The sequence below is a fragment of the Lycorma delicatula genome, chromosome 11 (assembly GCF_047948215.1).
Source record: "Lycorma delicatula isolate Av1 chromosome 11, ASM4794821v1, whole genome shotgun sequence".
NCBI classification, from domain to species: Eukaryota; Metazoa; Arthropoda; class Insecta; order Hemiptera; family Fulgoridae; genus Lycorma; species Lycorma delicatula.
In genome coordinates, this window is record NC_134465.1 from 45,944,061 (window position 1) to 45,958,504 (window position 14,444).

At 31.5% G+C, this 14,444-nt stretch overlaps 1 protein-coding gene across 2 annotated transcripts in view; it reads right to left on the minus strand.

Moving 5' to 3' along the window:
- The window catches only part of LOC142332421 (torso-like protein), a 236,341-nt gene that overhangs the window by 43,861 nt on the left and 178,036 nt on the right, over positions 1-14,444 (minus strand). The gene's annotated exons all lie outside the window — the stretch shown is intronic.

Below are 14,444 nucleotides of genomic sequence, written 5' to 3' on the forward strand. Positions count from 1 at the left end.
AACTAATTATGTATTTGTTTCTGTGTACATAGAAATTTAAATTAAGCACCGTTGGACTATAGTGTTTTTAAGTGAATAATTTATTAAAGTTACAATCTAATAATACTTACTCTTTCTTTTTCCTGTTTAGCCTCCGGTAACTACCGTTTAGATAATACTTCAGAGGATGAATGAGGATGATATGTATGAGTGTAAATGAAGTGTAGTCTTGTACATTCTCAGTTCGACCAATCCTGAGATGTGTGGTTAATTGAAACCCAACCACCAAAGAACACCGGTATCCACGATCTAGCATTCAAATCCATGTAAAAATAACTGGCTTTACTAGGACTTGAATGCTGGAACTCTCGGCTTCCAAATCAGCTGATTTGGGAAGACGCGTTCACCACTAGACCAACCCGGTGGGTTTATCTAATAATACTAAAAAATATTATCTGTATTCACAATTTATTATTTATTGAGTTAAACCAAATACAGTTTTTAAGAACGTTGTGCTTAGAAACCATGTACCATATTTTTGAATGTGATAAACTGTAGAATTGGATTATTATCTTGCTTCCAGATATTCTATTTGATTCACTTTTTCGGTTCTTTCATTTCACAGAAAACTTCACACTTTCACACACACACACTCTCTGTCTCTCTCTCTCTCTCTCTATATATATATATATATATTATATATATATATATATATATATATATATATATATATATATATATATATATATATATATGTATTTTTTTTTCATATAAAGAAGCAATTATTAATAATATTTATTTATAAACATATTCTCTTATAAATTTAACCTTGTGGTACGGAGACAAAGAAATATGGTGGGAAAATTACTACATTGAATATAATAATGATTAAATTATCAAGAGTTACCGGATTCTTATAATATAATATATATTAAATTAAATAATGTTAAGTGTTTAATCGAAAACACGCTCTGGTGTAATACTATATTTCACAGGTGTAGTTGATTTAAACTGCAGGTGCAATATAATTAAACAGTAATAATGAATACAGCAAAAAAAAAAAAATCGCACGATTGTGTCCGGCTTCGTTGTTTTACACTATACATATTAATATTTTATTTATGTAAAATATTGATACAGAGTAAGCAACATAAAACCGAACCCATAATGAAAACGCTACCCAACACTATTTATGAGATTCTCGCTCAACTATCGCGACTAGTGGATGTATACGTTACTACTGACTTGCTGCCGTTTGTTAAATAGTTACGTGTCAGTGCAGTATACTTTTTGTTGTAGTGCAATATTGTGAGTGCAGTTATGTTTGTGTAACCCATCGGGTTGGTCTTGTGGTTAACGCGTCTTCCCAAATCAGCTGATTTGGAAGTCGAGAGTTACAGCGTTCAAGTCCTAGTAAAGCCAGTTATTTTTACACGGATTTGAATACTAGATCGTGGATACCGGTGTTCTTTGGTGGTTGGGTTTCAATTAACCACACATCTCAGGTATGGTCGAACTGAGAATGTACAAGACTACACTCATACATATCATCCTCATTCATCCTCTGAAGAATTATCTAAACGGTAGTTACAGGAGGCTAAACAGGAAAAAAAGGAAGTTATGTTTGTGTAAAATGCTTTATTCAATCCAAGAGAGAATAACTATAGTTGAGGCCTATTCTTTCTGGATCGTTTGAATCACGTCGTGTATTCGTAGAAAAGAATGCCTGTATCCCAGCGAAGAGTATACATACACGATTTAGTTAAAAAAAATGGCGTACAACGGATTCGGTTTCAAATGTAAAACGAAATAGGCAACCTTCCGTTAGGACTCCACAGGCTATTGCCGATATTGAAAGGAGAATTACAGCCGGTCCAGAAGATACCATTTTCGAAGAATTCTGTGCGCAGTTAACTGATAATGAAAAAGAATACATCTTCTTCCAGCAAGACGGAGAAACTTATCACATATCAAACGATTCACTTAAACGCGTTCATGCAGATTTCAAAAATGAACGAGCTGTCAGTAGAGGACGGTGGTCTCCACGTTCCCCAAAGTTGTCTACTTGCGATTTTTTCCTTTGGGGCTACTTAAAGGAGAGAATTTATGAATCTAATTCCCACAATATTGATGAACTAAAGGTAAACATTCAACAAGAAATCAACGCAATTGACAAAATCGATTTGCCTCACATGACTCTCAACATGATCAGTCGAGTACAAAAATGTATCGCTGCCCAAGGTGTTCAGTTTTAACAACTTTTTTAACAATAGGGTAAATAAATGAAACATTTATATTTTTCTTATTTAATTTATCCGTATCATTCATAAAATTTCATTCCAATATAACTTACCAATTCTGCAGCGGTTACGTTAGTTAGGGTCGGTTTTACGTTGCTCTCCCTGTAGTAGCGTCTAATCTTTTCATCCGAAGGTCCTGGGTTCGAATCCCGATCGGGTATATCTTTTTCATTCACTAAAAAGTCTTCAATATAGTCTGATATCGTTCTGATGTGATGTATTTTTTTTATTATTTTTTTTTTTATAAAAATGTAATACAATCTCTACATTCCACAGAGCCTTTATTTCACATTCAGTAGAAAAATCTTTTCATCGTTTCTCTGTGTTCCTTTTCTTATAATAATTAAGACGTAAATATCAAATTACCACCACATAACTCAAACTTAAGGCATTATTATAAAACTGTGGTCCTACTAGAAGCTCTGCATGGTGCAGAATTTTTACTGTACTTTTCAGAAAAAGAAATCACAAAAGTAGAGAAAAGAAAACTAACATACGATCCAAAATATGAAGATGGAATATACAAATTGAAAAGGGAAAAATAAATGTACATATATACAGAAAGGAATTGGGGATTTAATAGAAAAAAAAAAGTTTTTATAGACGTTTATACAGAATGAACAACAATGGATTGTCAAAGAGAATATCTGATTTTTACGAAAACAGAACCATAAAACACACACGGTTTAAAGAAATAGAAAAAGATTAAATATCTTTAAAGATTTGATTGATCAAAGTGATTAATCTAGAAAATTAATAAAAGAACCTAACTTTTTAGAAAGAAAAGGAAAGTTAAAAAACTGAATAAATGGAGAAAAGAAAGGAAACAACAATTTAAACTTAGTGCCGTCACAGCCCAAGAAAATAATACTGACAGCATACGCCGATCAACTTTGCTCTGCCCCCTTCAAACACCAAATTCGAAAATAGTAGGTTCAATCCTCAATCCGTTGCAGACAGTATTACCTCTAATCGTACTACCAACAAACACTACGATGACCGTTTTTGGGAGCTTGCCGGACTCAAGCTGGTCTCGACGTAGCGCTGATTTTTCTGAGTATATCAGTTAATTATTATTATTAGTATATCAGTTATTTTTATATAGATTTGAATACTACCAGATCGTGAATACCGGTGTTCTTTGACGTTGGGTTTCAATTAACTACAGGTCTCAGAAACGGTCGACCTGAGACTGTAAAAGACTACGCTTTATTTACACTCATACATATCATCCTTATTCATCCTCTGAAGTATTATCTGAACAGTAATTACCGGAGGCTAAACAGGAAAAAGAAAGCCTTGCACGAGGTGCTGGCATCACCTCACCACTGTAGCCTCACACGCAATCTCCACGGGAAGCCCATTATTATTAAACAGAATTTTTTTAATTTATTTAATGTTATTTTGTTTCATTCAACGTAAATTTAATTTTATTATTTTTGTAACATTATTCATTCGACTGATTTTGAATCATTTAGTTCAAACTCAGCTAACACAGTCATAGAAGTTCACAGTTCGTTAAAGTTTGTGCTTCAACTGGAAAATCTCTACTACTACTACACACACACACACACACATGTATATATATATATATACATGTGTGTGTATGTGTGTGTAAAACTCCTATATATATATCCTACGATACTCTCGGTAACGTGAGGATTCTAACGCGGAGTCATATATCTAAATCGGTTCAGCCGTTGAGCTGTTACGGTGGAACAAACATACATACATACATAGACCCTAAATACATTACACTCCATGTTGGGCGTCGTGTAAAAAATAAGCTTATCTCCCACTCCTGAATGAAGTGGCCCAAATAGTTAATTAAAATGAAGTACTAATGTAATGTAATCATTCAATGTAATTTTCAATCCAGAAACGGCCAAAAATAAGTAAAAAAAAATTGATGTGCACACCACATGACTTCCTTGTACGCCTATTAAATTACATATACAAAATGGAAAGTACATAAAATTTTATTTCATTAATAACTTCTGAAGAACATAAGAAAGAAGCCGTAATAAGAAAGGGAGTCCGACAAGGATGTTCCCTATCTCCGTTACTTTTTAATCTTTACATGGAACTAGCAGTTAATGATGTTAAAGAACAATTTAGATTCGGAGTAACAGTACAAGGTGAAAAGATAAAGATGCTACGATTTGCTGATGATATAGTAATTCTAGCCGAGAGTAAAAAGGATTTAGAAGAAACAATGAACGGCAAAGATGAAGTCCTACGCAAGAACTATCGCATGAAAATAAACAAGAACAAAACAAAAGTAATGAAATATAGTAGAAATAACAAAGATGGACCACTGAATGTGAAAATAGGAGGAGAAAAGATAAAGAGACAAGCTAAACGAGCCATCAGTAAGAAATATAATTTGTTTACATCAAAAATTAATTTAAATCTCAGGAAAAGATTTTTGAAAGTGTATGTTTGGAGTGTCGCTTTATATGGAAGTGAAACTTGGACGATCGGAGTATCTGAGAAGAAAAGATTAGAAGCTTTTGAAATGTGGTGCTATAGTTAATGTTAAAATGTTAGAAATCAGATGGGTGGATAAAGTGACAAATGAAGGGGTATTGCGGCAAATAGATGAAGAAAGAAGCATTTGGAAAAATATAGTTAAAAGAAGAGACAGACTTATAGGCCACATACTAAGGCATCCTGGAATAGTCGCTTTAATATTGGAAGGACAGGTAGAAGGGAAAAAGTGTGTAGGCAGGCCACGTTTGGAGTATGTAAAACAAATTGTTGGGGATGTAGGATGTAGAGGGTATACTGAAATGAAACGACTAGCACTAGATAGGGAACCTTGGAGAGCTGCATCAAACCAGTCAAATGACTGAAGACAAAAAAAAAAAAAAAAAAAACTTCTGATATTTTTTCTTTTTATTGTTATTATTGATTTATTATTTATTGTAATAAGTTTTTTTACAATCAGAGGTTAATAATTATTAATAAAGCAATATACTTAAATTAAAAATGTGTATTAAATGTGCCTTCCCTTGCAAGATCAAATATTTCATTAATTATAATTCTATTTGGCTATAACTCTGGAACCAATGAAAATAAGTACCACTTATGATAAATCGTTGAAAAGCTGTAAATGAGGGCTTATTACTGCAGTTAAGAAAAAGTCCAAAATCCCAATTTTTTTTTGATTTGGGTTTTTTCGACATTTTTGGTCCAGTCGAATGTAATTAAACGGTGGGAAGGTACACAATTAGACGTTACAACAATCCTAAATCCAAAATTTCAACATCCTACTGCTAATCGTTTTTTAGTTGTGCGAGATACATACGTACGTACAGACGTCACGTCGAAACTACACAAAATGGATTCAGGGATAATCAAAATATATATTTCCTTCGAAATCTAAAAACCGAAATTTTTCGCGATCACAATATTTCCTTTACTTTGTACAAGGGAATAAAAATAAAAAATATCCGGGAAAGTAAAATTTTAAGTTTAAAAAAAAAAAATTAAAAAAGATGAAAAATTATAATTTTATTTAATTTTTTTTTTGTTAAGAAGAAGGTTAAAGTTAATTATTTTATTTTTATAAACAATTTTTACAATTACGCTGACAAAACATCTACATTTTACCAACTAAAAACATTATATATTCCAATTTGATATAATTATCCCGTAAACCTTTATATCAAAACGCGGGGTAAACAAAATTTTATTGAATAATAAATACACAAAAATTCATGAATTAAAAAGGAAAAAAACGTGAAATGCCAAGATGCCATACCTGGTCTAGGTTTTTTTTTACCAAATATTAATAATAACTACAAATATTAAGGTTTTTTTAAATCGATTGTTATCAGTAAAATTATAACAGAATAAAAAAAAAAAACAACAAAAATTAGTTTATTTCTTTTGTTTTATATATATATATATATGTACATTTATTGTAAATTGTGTAAATTTATTTAAAATAAGCGAAAAATTGTTGGTTGTCTTTTTTTATTATTATTATTATTATTATCCTATAATTATCATTAATAATCGTGTATAAATGAAGGACTCTAACTGCACGCTAATATAGCACACTATATCTATGAAACAAGTCAAACGCCCATGACTTGTTGCAAAACATGGTTCCTTTCTAAGAAACAAAATACTTTTACGCGCGCGTATGTTGCACGCACGCGCATGTATGTGCGAGCGCGCGCCTGTGTGTTTATTTTGGCGTTGGATTGTTTAGAACGGTGCAGTACGGTCTGAAATCCGAAAAAAACCCGTTCACGGTAAAAAATGTAATAAAATAGACTCGGTGCATACAGGTTTTTGGTGTCGCTGATTACGAATTTAATATTGATTTTTCTGTTGAACTATTAATTCGCGAAATAAGCCGCAAATTTTTGGTAAATCCTATAAAAGAATTTTTGGACTAATTTGAAACTTTTTACCTACAGGTTTTATAATGTGTCGAATATTATTTATTATATTTCATTAACGTTTATAAAAAAAAAAAACTCCTATCTATCTTTAATATTGCATCGATTGTCTCTGCACAATCAAAAAACTGATAACATAATTGTAGGACGTTCCCCGGCTTTATTCTGATGCACGGCTTACACACAACTTAATTAAAAATATTTATCATTTTATTTAAATACAATATTTTTTGTTTATTTAATTCAATGATTCTAACTAAAGCGCGCGCACATACCGTATTTAATTCGCGTGGGTGTGGCGGTACTAGCGACGACGGTTCGCACTAATTAAACTAAAATAATTTTACAACATGCATAAAAAAACATTTCGCTGGTAAGATAAGCATACCGATGTAGTCGCGAGATTTAACGAACCAGGTATTGAGTCGACTGGGCGATCGAGTTCGAGACTCCGCCAGACCGAGTTACTATTTTACATATATACTAGCCGCTCGGCCCGGCTTCGCCGGACCTCCCAGTCAGGCCTCGCTTCGCTCAGCGCTTTGGTTTTCCAGGTTTCCAAAGTTCTTTGTTCAAATGGAAAATTTTTGACGTTATCAACTTACTCCAAGTTAAGAGCCTAATGTTTTTAGAAAAAAATTTCATACAATTTAGATACGTTATCTGAAAACAGAAAATCGTAGTCGCTCCTCTCGTTCTGCCATTGTTTCAGTTAATCGGGCTTTAGCTGCGCGAGTTCGGACGCCTTCTAATCGCATTTCCCGTTGCTCAGTTGTTTCAGTCGAGCGGGATTGATCTGTGAGTATTCGGTCGCTTTCTAAACGTATTTCCCGTCACTCAGTTGTTTCAGTCGAGCGGGATCGGGCTGTGTGTATTCGGCGCTTTCCAATCTTGACTGTCTTCCGTCTTCAGTCTCAGCCGCACGAACAGTTTTCATCATACGTGCTTTTTTTGTATTTCTCCCGATTGAAGAACGTCTTTTAGGCATGGTATGATCTTGAAAAAAGATCACAGAATTTAAAAGATTGCAGTTAAATACTTTACACGCTTTAAATTAATAGCACATACATGATAAACAAAAGCAGCTATTTATTTATGTTTTTAAACGGCTGTAAAAAATTGTAAATGAATGAATCGTAAAAATTACATATGCATGTGCGCTAAATTAATTGAAACTTAGGAGTAACTGTAAAACTTCAGCCCTTTTCAAAATTGATCAATTCAATGTTGAAAAAAAATTTAGCTAAAAATTAAATTTTTCTTGAAAATCAAAGTCATTTTGAAAATGTAAATGCAAAGATGTCAAAATTGTAAAAAATTAACTTTTACACGTATAAATCGATAACGCCAAATCGTTAAGTGTCCTCAAAATTGGAACTCGAATCCGCATCGAATTGAAAAAAACAAACTAAAATCGCATGAAATTTAACTTTTAAAGCGTGCGAACAAATGAATCCAATGTTGTCAAAATGGAAAAAGTAACTTTAACGGCGATAACTCGCAACCGTTATGTCGGAGGTCCAAAAAAATTAGCCTATGTTCACCGCAGGGCTTCAGAGTGTAGATGTAGAAAATTTTAGACAAATCTGTCCGGTAGATCTCGTGTTAAGTTGGAACAGACAGACAAACAGACATTGATTTATATATATATATATTATATATATATAAACACACGTGTTAATAAAGAATGGCAACCCTTAAATAAATGCAACCAATAGCACATTTATTTAAGGGTTGTGGTGTATACTCGTATTTAAGGGTGTGATTTATACACACACAGGTTTTAAATGGTATTAATATAATACACGAATTTATGAAAACTCTTAAATACCCTTTTTAACAGTTAAACATGGAAAATTGAAATTTAACAAATGTTCCTATTTTTCTGCTAGAGGCCACCACACTCTAAGCCCCGAGGATTCCTTACGAATACCAAATTAAACCACACCTTTACACACAACTTAATTAAAAATATTTATCAATTTATTAAAATATAATATTCTTCCGTTTATTTAACTCAATATATCTAACTAAAGCACGCTCGTATACCGTATATATAATTCGCGCGGGTTTGGCGGTACTACCGGCGACGGTCGGCACTAACTAAACTAATGTAATTTCACAACTTACATAGAACAAATTTCGCTTGTACGGTCGGCAGACCGGTGTAGCCACGAGACTTAACGCACTAGATACCGGGCGATCTAATTCGGAACCCAGCCAGACCGAGTTAGATTTTAAATATTATTCATTTATTTAATTCTACCGCTCACCTGTGATGTCACAACATAGCAGTAGTTTAAAGACTTTTTTTAGTGGCGGTTATGATTTTGCAAAAACTATGCAGATATTGTTATTTTTTAATTGTTAGCAAATGTACTTAAGAAAAACATAATCTTAATTAGGCAAAATCTCAAGATATTGAGGGTGACCTTGCTCTACAGCCTCATCCTCTTGACCTTTTAAGTTGAACATTTAATGGAATCAATTCCCCATACGTAGAAGTAATATGACCAAGTTTGGTCAAAATCGATCCAGTAGTTCTGGAGACATAAGGTGATTTATAGGCCGACACCGAACATACACACATGTTCGTACATACGAGCATTAACATCGGGAAAATTCTTATTCGTTGTTTTGAGTTCCTTAGGTGTCAAAATGTTAAGATCCGCTAAAAACAGTATATGCCCGACTTGTACCGATTACAATATTTTCCTTTCTACAACTATAGCGCTATCTAGATGGGAAAGTTAAATTATGTTAAGAAAACAAAGTTCTGGAAAAAAGGCATTTTTTTTTAGGTAGATTCATAAGAAAGCTACCTATTGTAATCGGTACAATGATTCGACGCCCGGAAAATTTTTGACATATCCTCTAGACCCCAAAACCACCGTCAGTTCAAAAGTTTATATATTTCACTTTCTTGTGGACACGATAATTGCCGTAATATTGCACCAATAATTTTCAAATTGATACATAAAATATAACCACACAAACTTTCGGTCGAGTTCGTTAATGGACAAAATCAAAACATAGGGGTGGAAATGGAGGGCTTTTTCGGAAAAAATAATAGCGCTATTTTTCATATTAAACAAAATATCGAATTCGTTTAAAGTTCCTACTATTCTTTGGATAAGGGCCTAAAACTTATCTAAGTAAAGCTTTTTGACATCACTAACCATTAGTCCAGGGTATCTTTTGTTTAAAATTCTCAATTTGAATTAATTCGTATTTTTTACTTTTTAGAGGGTGTTTCTAATTTGTTTCCTTTTTTTTTATTAATGTTAATATTAGTTAAATAAAAGCTTTTTTATATGTAATCAAATATATTTTTGTAATTTTTTTTGTATTTTTTTTAAGACTAAAAAAAAGAAAAAATATTTATTTTTACACATCGATGTTGCATACGTGTACCAAATTTCAATTATTTTCATACGATAATTAATGAGAAATGAAAATTTTCAACTAAATGTATGAATTTAGCGTAGGGGTAGTGCGTGTGGGTGTGTCATATCAAATTCCGACACCGTAGTCCTGTATTGTCATCGAAGTTACATACATGCACCAAATTTCATTGATTTTCATACGATAGATCAAAAGATATAGCAGTTGCAAGATTTGATTATTCCTAAAGCGAGTTAAATAAAAGCTTTTAAAAAAAAACTTGTAATTGTTTAAGTAATTAGGATTTTCAATATATCCTGCTTTAGCAATTTCGTAATTTTAGAAATAAGTTGTAGTAAAAATTACTTGATTACAACATAATGATCTATAGTTAATTAACAATATAGGTTAATTTATGTTTTTATAAAGTACAATACATATTTAAGTAATTTAACTACTCGTATAATTGTTGAGAGTGGCATTTTACCGACAACACAGCATTGTTATTTTTGTTATTAGACGCAGTACATTATTGAGTCTAAACAAGTTACATAATAATGTATAATTTCATTAAGTATAGTGGGAGTTTGGTCTATCACGAAACCAAATAACCATGAATTTGTTGCATGATCACTTTTGGTTTTATTTTTAAATTGATTTGTTTTCTCTCTCTTTTCCTCCTTCTTTCGTAGTCTAATCTTTTTGTTTTTGTAACAAAAGAGATTTCTTTTTATTACACGACTATTCTAAGAGAAGAAGAGGGAATAATATATTTAGGCGATGCTTTTGTTTTGTATGATGCGTTTGTTTGTTATTTGTGTCTCGGTAACTCCAGAAAAACATTTACAAACTTTAATGAAATCGGTATCCAATGATTCGTCTCTATCACATAAACAGTACTGGTAGTATGATAAAAAAAATTCTGTCGGTTGGAAGGAACTGTTTTTACCAAGCTGAAGAATTAATATTATTTGAAACGTATGTAAGGCGTTATTTACTTATTTTATCAAGTTTTAAAAAATAACTATATTTTTGTTTTACATCAGTTTTATACAAGTATTTTAAATCAGTTTTTTTAAGTTTATTTCATTTTATTTTCTATGTTATGGATTTTAAATATTTCTTTCAATATTTAACAAAATTCAAGAAAACAAAAAAAAATTACGAAAATATATTTGATTACATATAAAAAATTATTTTTTAAAAAAGCTTTTATTTAACTAATATTAATATTAACATTAATAAAAAAAGGAAACAAATTAGAAAACCCCTCTAAAAAGTAAAAAATAAGAATTAAATAAAATTGAGAATTTTTAACAAAAAAATATAAAAATACACTGAAAAGTAAAAAAAAAATATAAATATCTAATAAATAACCAATAAATAAATGAATAATTATTAAATTTTAAAATTAAAAGTAATGAAAATATTTAGTTAAATAAAAGCGTGGCATAGTTTTTATAATTTATTTAAAACAACACAACATTTATTTTTACAACAATTAATCTTCATTTTCATTTTCAATAACGACACGAGGAGGCGGAAAGGTCTGCTGGAACCTCTCCAGTTGAAACTGACTAGCTACAAATAACAATCTGGGAAAATGCACCCACTGGCTTTCTTTATACGTGTTCTCAGTAGTTCATCTTCGAATTCTGTTTGTAATCTAAGTCTAATTGAACGCACTCTTTCCGCTAAAAGTTTCATTTTAATTAATTATGAATTTTTATTTAATGAATTCATAATTACGATTACAATTATAATAACGATAATAATTAATAATTTTTTCAATATTAATAATTTTAAATAAAATGTTTCTAAATATCTCAAACCCAGCGTCACCTAGCGCGTCCAAACGAATTCAGGAACCTTTACGGATGTGCGCACAACTCACCTTAGTTTCATTCCAATCGGATTAATGGTGTAAGAACGCGCACGGGACAAACAAAAATTCACTTTCATATATATATATATATATAAAAATTAAAAAAAGTTGTAATACTTTCCTAGCATACGTTATTTATTCTTAAATAGAGGAGAAATAATTCATGAAAAAACGTTACCTAAGATTTCTTCTTTTTTTTTTGAGGGATAATTTTTGATGATGTTTTATTGTAAATTTACCTAAAACGAAAATATTTATAATGATTGTGTAAGCCAAAATAAATTTTAAAAATTCAAAAAATCGATATTATCTATTTTTTCTGCTTTTCCACCTCCAAAATCACTTCCCAAAAAACTTTTCTGTTATTTCTACATTTAAAATGATAAATAGAAGAAACTAAAAAAAAATTCCACTAAAAAATTACAACGAATAAAAAGTTACCTAAGATTTTTTGGGGGGTTAGGGGTGAAATGGTGAAATTTTATGGTAACATTATTATTAAAAGTTTAAATAAATCAAAAAAACATATTGAAAGATTTTAGAAATCGGTACTTCTAAACTTTGATCACTCCTCATCTCCAATATTGTTCCAAAGTATTTTTTTTTTTTTGGGGGGGATCACTAAAATTTCGGTTTTCAGATTTCAACGGAAATATCCGTTTTGACCATCCCTGAATATATTTTGACTAGTATCGGCGTGACCGGGAGTTTCACAAACTTCTCCCTTCGAATCGCAGAGCCTGGACAGTGTCCCTTGTTGCTGTATGATTCTGTTAATCGGGCGTGCTTCAAGTGTTTTTAATAACGGGTCTAAGTTTAAAGTTTTGTTTTAATTTAATGGACGGATTTGTGAATAGCGATCCGTACCCGTTTGGACCAGCGTTCTCAAATCCATTTCTGGGTCCGACCGCGGGAGGCTAGGCTTTTAAAACCTGTGCTCCCGACGTAATTCCCCTTCAGATCGTCCACTGAAGTCCTTTCGGTGCTAACGCTTCATAGGCTAGCAGGAATACGCCACAACGGGGCACTAATTGTTTGGAAGGAGCAATGCGGCCCCTTCTCCGGAGGGAGTCGCAATTGCTGATTTAATTTAATTAATTGTAAGTAATAAGGTATTTTAAGGAATGGATAAGGAGAATATCTTCATCCATTTTTTTAATGGCTGCCCTACGGTGCTTCTATGCTGGGCTCTTTTTCCAGACTCCTGTCCGTGACGTCGGGTCGCGTACTGGGTCTTCTTTCTTCTTTTTCTTCTTCTTCAGCTGGCGTGACGTCTGTACGTGCGTACGTATGTACGTGCATATGTATATCGCGTAACTCAAAATCGATTAGCCGTAGGATGTTGAAATTTTGGATTTAAAATTTTTGTAACATTTAGTTATGCATCTTCCCTTTTGATTGCAATCGACTTAACCAAAAGTGTCCAAAAAATCCCAAAATTCAAAAAAATTGGAGTCTGGAATTTTTCTTAACTGGAGTAATAAGCCATCATTGAGAGCTTTTCAACGATATATCATAATTGGAACTTATTTTCATTGGTTCCAGAATTATAGCCAAATAAAATTTTGATTAATGAAATATTTGGATCTTATAAGGAGAAGGTACTTCGGTTCGAATCAGACTTAATCTCCTTTTTTTTTTTAACTTTTTTTTTAATTTAAATATATTGATTTATTAGTTATTAACCTCTGATTGTAAAAATATTTTTACGATAAATACTAATTTAATAATAACAATAGAAAAATGAAAAAATATCAGAAGTTATTAATGTAATAAAATTTTATGTACTTTTCATTTTAAAAAAATTTGTATATGTAATCTAATAAGGACGTACACGGAAGTCATGTGATGCCCACATCAGATTTTCTTAAGCGATTAAAAATATATGGATTTTTATATATATAGATTAATTTAGTGTTCCATTTTTCATCAATATGTAGGTTTTTTTTTAAGGTAGCAAAATTTTTCTTTATAATCCTTCAGTTTTTTCATTAACTATGCTATATATACTCAAACATCCTTGAACCGAGGGTCATTAGACATTAGATTAAAGTCTATTGTAGTCATTTTTAGCGGACAACGCCTTAAGGCTTTAACACTAATACGCCGGTTTTGCGTCGGCGTGTTTATTCGCCAACGCACGACTGCTACATGTCGTAGTTGTCTCTTGTTAAAAATATTTTATTCGACGTAATATTTTTAACGCTATAGTCTAAGTTTATTTTTTATTATTAATATAAAATTCTTCATGCAAAATATTAAACAGTTTATTTTCTCTTTGTTTAATTTAAACTCAGGATAGTATTTATTTAATACTATCCTGAGTATTTATTTATTTAATAATTTTTTTTGCCACGTTACTGTATTTGACATTTAAATACTCTGGTTTATTGTATGCAGTGTTCTATAAGGCAGTGGAGTATTTTTTTTAAATTTATTCAAGATGTAAATTAAAAAACGGAAGTTAGTATGAAGAGATGT